Consider the following 6,000-nt stretch of genomic DNA (forward strand, 5'->3'; position numbering starts at 1 on the left):
TGCGTGTATGTGTGTGAAGGCTATGGAATGTTTCCATTAAAATGGAGCAAAAAAAAAAAGCGGTCCTTTCTAAGTGCTGCAGCAGAGCTCAGGTCTGCCATTAGAGATTTTAAAGAGAGATGAGCATGAATATGTCAGAGGGCCAGATAGGAGGTGTTGAAACATACATGGTGAAGTATATAGCTTATATAAGCCATAGCTCATTATCCACAGGCCTGTATGTTCTGATTTACATATGAAGGCTCTGACTCCAAATTCCTCTCCGCCAAGCACTGAATGCGTGTAGATTTTCCCTTTTTTGCAACTGCAGTTCAGAAACCTACCCACCACTTGCAGATGAAAGATCAGCCTGGGTGAATCTCAAGAAATTGCTCTGGCATCTTTTTCCTGGTCCTGGTATATCGCAAATGTTACTGTTTCCACTCCCTTGATCACTAGCTATACCACAGTGCCATGATTCCAGATGTTTGACAGTCCCAGCTGCCACAGTGAGTAAAAGCTGTTGCAGAATCAGGAATTATTCAGGATTGACTCGTCATTTTGCTTAGAAAATGAACACAAGCTTGTGAGTGAGCAGAACAAAAAGAATGCAAGGTATGGAGGTCAAGAGCAGTTATGTTTACTAGAGATCTGTTTAAACTGAATGGCTTTGCCCCCAACCTAGTTAGCCCCAGAGCCCCAGGTGTACTGATGTACACAGGTATTTGTGTTTTTTTAATCTGGCATCTGAAGGCCTACATTAATATGTTCTCTTCTGCTATTCTTTTGCAAACATGTGTTTGTGTGTGGTGTGTGTGAGCGTGTGTACTCATTCGTTTTCAGATATTTCACTGGTATTTATCATCCATCAGCCCCTTTACTTGTAACGCAAAGCATTTTCAGACATATGTTATTTATACCTAGTAATGTTAATGCTTTTGAAAAGACAAAGTGGGTGTCAGCTGATAAGTGCACAGGCTGAGAGAGAGAAAGAGAGAGACTTCAGTGTTAGGACTGGATCATCATCATCATGCTGTTAACAGTGTAAATATTTATTGGAGCCTCAGTCAATTGAGAAGTAGTGATACTTATGAGCATTAAACATTGCAACCTTGAAGCTACCCTCTCTAAATGCTGTCTTCAACCAGCTGTTTCATATAATGGCATTTCATTTGACTCGAATTTGTGCCATGTTTTTTTTTAGTAACTCTTCAATTGTGCCATGACCACTTGAAGTACTCTTTCCTTAGGAGGCATTCCTCTTTGCTAGTAGTTGTTGTGCAGGGTGTGTTGTGTTCTGTGGAATCCTACATCATAAACCTGACCCTCTTCGAACATGAAACAAGACGGAGCATGTTATCCATCATCTGAGAGTATGTGTTTGTGCAAGCGTCAGCATTTCGTATTTTCCCCCAAGTTGAAGGAATGCCTTACTCCAGAGCAGTTGTTATGCAGCAGTCATGTTGGTCCCTATGTCTTTCTTTGCTACTTTCAGTTTGGGCCAGTCCAATCAGAAGCATTGGACCAACACTAAGAAACCCAGAAACCTTTGTTTCCATCCTGTTTCTATTACTTACTGCAAGCCAGTTTGAATCTGAGGCCATGGACACCGGTGTCATGGAACCAGTCCATTAGAGATCATGTTTTTTTTAAATGTATTTTGTCACTTTGTCTTAAACTGGCCAGTCAAGCCAATCGCTTCTCTTGACTTTCAACAGCAACTGCTGTCCACACCTCGGGCTCTGTGACTGACTCTCCAACCCAGAGGCACTCACCTGGGACCGCTTAGCCCAGAGATGAGGATCTTTGCGGGGGGAAGGTGAACAGAACCTCTGCTTGACTAAACCAAGAGCCTGGAGAGAGAGGCTGTCAGTTCTGTATAAGAGGCTAACTAGTCGAAGCTGAGAGGTAAAACCCTCACTTCCTTGGTGGCCCTGGTAGACTCCCAGAAACTGGGGACTTGAGCCCTTTGGAAAAACAGACTGTCACTATAAGCCTCTGTGTAGGTGCATTTTCATGAGAAACTGGCAAATGAGGATGAGATCTTAGTAAAGAGACATTTACAGAGGATAGCCTAGCGATTCTTCCAGAAGATGACCATTCTAATAAGCAGCAGCCCTTTCTAAGAGTAGAGGCCTGCTGGGCAGAGCCATGGTTCAAGAAGAGAGGGAGACGGAGAGAGAGAAAGACTCCCCTGAGCTCTCAGATTTTATCATTGGATTCCAAAGAGGCTGAGGACCTCAGCTGTTTCTCCTTGCCCCATGTCTTGGGTGAACATGGAGATACACGTGATGCTGGCATGGAGTTAGAGGCTCCTGTTTACTTTCCCTGGAGCAAAACCAGCAAAACGCTCTCCTCTTGAGAAGTTCTGCAATACGAGTGTATATGGGCACCTGGCCAGCGAGGACTGGTCCTCGACACCCAACCTGCACCCAACACCCAACCCTTTATCATATTTTCCATTGAGGGAGTGAGTTCCCATCTATGTGCACACTAAATACAGTATGCTCTAGTGCTTACTTACTTAAGCCATACTGACTAATGCTATCATGACTGGCTGATGAGAACTAATTCTGATCCTGATCAGTCATTGGATTTCATGCTCATCAGATCAAGTTACTGTCCTTTGCAAAACCCTAAAGCTCTTAGAATTGGCAGGCAGCGATGGGAGTCGTTATCTGCCTCTTCTTGCATGTTTTTGCCATATATAACCTGAATAGTGTGTGACGAATTAACTCAACAATCACTATTGGACTTCACAGACGCAGGCTTATCAGAACAGGCTTAGTGATTGTATCTGTAAGATTTATTCAGATCACGTCAGATTGCGTAGCATTTGACATTTGAGTTTGTCTGCTGCACGTCACATCTGTGCTGCGTACTCCCTGACCCACTTAGGTAAGTGTGTGTGTGTGTGTGTGTGTGTGTGTGTGTGTGTGTGTGTGTGTGTTAAATGCTCACAATAGTCAAATTCTGCTTGTCAGCCCGTCATCTACATAAAAAGAAACCCTGGCCAATCTGTGCCACTGGGGACCTCTTGGTACACACACACACACACAGGGTCAATGACAAATAAGGCTTTAAAAAAATATTTTTAAAAGGTGTTTTCAAAATGGATGTAATGCATGTTTTTGAATTTGGAGCAATGTGTTTAAACAAGTCTTATTTGATAAATAACTTTTCAAAGTGATTAAATTCATTTTGTGACTGTATTTTTAACATCACCACCCAATAAATGTCAGGTGGCGCAACCAAATATTTGTAAAAAAAATATACATATTTACCTACTATTAACTCAAAGTGATTTTTTTAGCAAGTGTTCCTTAGTTTGTATACAGTGCCTAACAGATTATTATTTTGTGTTTTGTTTTTTGTATTTACAACAATTTAAGATTATTGCACCTAGCGCCAGGTATTTTGTTAATGTTAAGCATCCAATTTTACATTTAAAGACTGAAAAATTGTTTTATGAATATACAAAATGAATGTTTTCAATACAATAGCTATGCACATCATAGTTTGAAACCATTTGTCACTTTAATCTATTATTAATTGGCTTAAATACAATGTTACCTGGTCGCACCACCTGACGATTCAGTTGTGCCACCTGACAACAGTAGTAATGACTGCATTTTTTTTCCAAATACAACCAAAAAAATATTTAGGTTAACAGTCTCTGCTGATGTTAAGGTAGTATATTGATCATATTTATCAAGGCTATAAAAAAAAGGAAGTGAATTGATCAAAAACAGGATATAGGCCACAGGATCACATTTGGTATAGGAATAGGCTATAGTGCAACAGATTGATTAGATGTACTGTTATGGATTGTAAATGATCAACAACAAAGTCACACTCTAAAGTATCTACTATTTAGTTTTAGTTTGATACTTTACTTTACTCCAAGGTTCCGATATCACTTTGAGAACATCCTTTTTATAGTAAAAAATGATATCAGCTGGATGGGCTGAGCAAAAAATATATATTATTTTGGTACTGGGTGACTGGACCGTCACTCATTACGTGTAAAGTTGTGGGGGATGGGTTGCATTTCCTCATTACATCCCTTAGCACTGGCTCCAAGTGGGCCCACACAGCTCTCTCATTGTGCCGAAGGAACGCAGAGATGGTGGCATAGGACTGTTAGCCAGCTGTTGTATAAGCGACACAGGTGTGGACTGTAACTTGCTTCCGACTCCCTCCAAAATGGAAAGACTGTACCTCACTATGAAGCTTGCAGGAGAAGTTTTCAGAAAAATCGATGTAGAGGACAACCTCATCTTCTCTTAGGCTTTCTTTCAAAAAACCTGCATTCTTTGGCTTGGTGTGGCCAATTGTAGTGGCGTTTGGCTAGCTAGGCTGTCGAGCTTATGGTTGAAATGTTTCAACAGTTCTGTACAGGTTCCAAAATCTGAAAGGTCTGACAACTGTATAAAAGTATCAACTACCAAATCCAGGCTTGCATTACAGTTTATCATAACTTTCTTTTCTTTTTGCAAGGTATGTTTGTCTTGCAGCTGGATAATTTTTAGTGAGCTCCCTGTGTCGTGCAGATTTTTCCTTAGTTGATAATGACATCTAAAATGATTTAAAATAATCATGAAAATGTTTGAAACTGTATACCATCTTTAATATTAAACTAATAAACATTTTAGAAAATGAAATTTCAAATTAAATTTCAAATTAAAAAGGCCTGTAGTTGGACGCCTGTATTAGTTTTTGAGTTCAAGTTCAAGTTCATTCATATAATTATTTGATGTAAAAAGAGCTTTATGATAAAAAAAACATTTCCCTAGTTTTACATTGGTTGTACCACCTGACATAGAAAGTGAACCAATCTTACTAAGAGTTGAAAAGTAGCTATTATTTTATCAAAATTTGAGAGAAAATTACCAACCTTTTCAATCAGTCATAAAGGTCAGTTGGGGTCCTCTAGATGATTCAATCCTGTTTTCTATTATTGACATTCTAATTCAGAATAAAAGACACATTTTTATGGTTGTGCCACCCTGACATTTGAGAGCATACAAATTGCTGGACAAAGGTTTTTCAATTATCTCATCTAGATCAAAGTATTGATATTTGGAAAATTGGATTTATTTGAAAGGTTTCAAACATAAAATCATGCCAAAGTATTTTACTTTGAATTTATTATCATTAAAACACCATTTTTTAATACTTTTTTAGACTGTTCATTTGCACGGACGGTTGCGCCACCTGACATTTTGGGGGTTTGAGATTCCAAAACATAAAATAATATCCTTTTTTCTGATTTCCTGAAAATGTATTCAAACTAAATAGATTTAATAGAATACAGTGATGCATGTCATTAATTGATTCAAACTATTTAAAAAGAAAATGATGCAGTCGACAAAAATATGCATGTCATGTCTTGTCTTAACGAGTTGAGAGTAGACGTACACACACCGCATGGCCGGAAAGAGAACCAGACATACTGGCTAATTCTAGATATTTTAGATATTCGTGTTTGGGAGATTGAAAAGCCGAAATACTATAGAACTTTTCCTGCGCCGAGCTCACAGAGCCAGGGGCCCTGCGCAGGAAGTGAGCGGGAGAGTTCAGGAAGTGAGGTCACATACTCTGAGGCTATCAGTGTATCCATCGCACCGCTTCGGGCTCCCACTCGTGAATGTAGTAGATGGGGGAAGTGTTTAATCAATCCCACACTTAACTCCTGGGTAAAGTGTGTAGGTGGTTATGTTGTACTGTCAGATTACGTGTTGGATTGCGTAGGGTGGTTTCACAGGTCAGGGTCATGTGAGTAGAAATACACTGGTTCATACCAAAGGCAGTAGGCCTAGGTCTTCCCACGCACTGTTTTAAATTGATTTACAGCACCTTCAAAAAGAAGGTCCAGGAAACTGGTTTAAAAGCATCAGATCTATTTCTTAAAATAAATCTCTATAATCACTGACAACATTCACGCCCTCCTTTATGCAGTGAGGAAGGCTTACTAGTAATCAGTTATCATGTAGCCTTGTTACATTGCTTATTATTAGG

General features: G+C 39.5%; 1 protein-coding gene across 1 annotated transcript in view; it reads left to right on the forward strand.

Moving 5' to 3' along the window:
- erbin (erbb2 interacting protein) overlaps positions 1–6,000 on the forward strand; it is a 63,267-nt gene that overhangs the window by 3,776 nt on the left and 53,491 nt on the right. The gene's annotated exons all lie outside the window — the stretch shown is intronic.

Source organism: Sprattus sprattus (genome assembly GCF_963457725.1).
Source record: "Sprattus sprattus genome assembly, chromosome: 3".
NCBI classification, from domain to species: Eukaryota; Metazoa; Chordata; class Actinopteri; order Clupeiformes; family Clupeidae; genus Sprattus; species Sprattus sprattus.